Genomic DNA, 624 nt, shown 5'->3' with positions numbered 1-624 from the left:
TATATATATATATATATATATATATACACATATCTTTTCAATTTGAAATATAAAAATAATACAAGACACGTAACAAGACACGCGCTTATGATACTACTTGTGTTTTTATTAAAAATTAATAATTGTTCTTTGGAATTTTTAGATAGGAATCATCCTATTTTGGCTTACTCACTTACTCACTTATTCTCTTCTTCGACAGGGTAATCATCGTAGCTAGGTAAAATGTTCCAATGAAATCTATTGTAGTCGTTTATGCTCGTCTTCCGTGGGATGGCCTTCATCGTTATTTAAGTCCTGACAGTCTGTGACAGAACTGCGGACACGTGTTAATATCTTGATGATATACATATAAACGGCATTCATTCATGTTCTCAACAATAACGCGTGCATATATCCATCAGTGAGTAATTTCCATCATCGAAATCATTTATCTGAAATCGTTATTATATCTATATGAAAGATATAAAAGATTCTTTATGTCCTATATTACATTCGACATTATGAATAAAAATTACCTTTCTTTTCCTCTTTCATTTCTAAAGCTTTCACTTTTCTTACAATTATACGCTTAAATTTCTTCCAAATTTTAAATTAATTTTTATGGTTATAATAATAATAATTATA

General features: G+C 28.2%; 1 protein-coding gene across 1 annotated transcript in view; it reads right to left on the bottom strand.

The window, feature by feature from the left end:
- Window positions 1–107: 107 nt before the first annotated feature.
- The window catches only part of LOC108748047 (mitochondrial tRNA-specific 2-thiouridylase 1), a 2,984-nt gene continuing 2,467 nt past the window's right edge, over window positions 108–624 (bottom strand). The window contains 1 exon segment of the mRNA XM_018486017.1: window positions 108–431. The gene's annotated coding sequence lies outside the window, so the exon portion shown is untranslated.

This window comes from Trachymyrmex septentrionalis, unplaced genomic scaffold, assembly GCF_001594115.1.
Source record: "Trachymyrmex septentrionalis isolate Tsep2-gDNA-1 unplaced genomic scaffold, Tsep1.0 scaffold21, whole genome shotgun sequence".
Classification (NCBI taxonomy): Eukaryota; Metazoa; Arthropoda; class Insecta; order Hymenoptera; family Formicidae; genus Trachymyrmex; species Trachymyrmex septentrionalis.
This window is presented reverse-complemented; position numbering and strand designations above follow the sequence as displayed.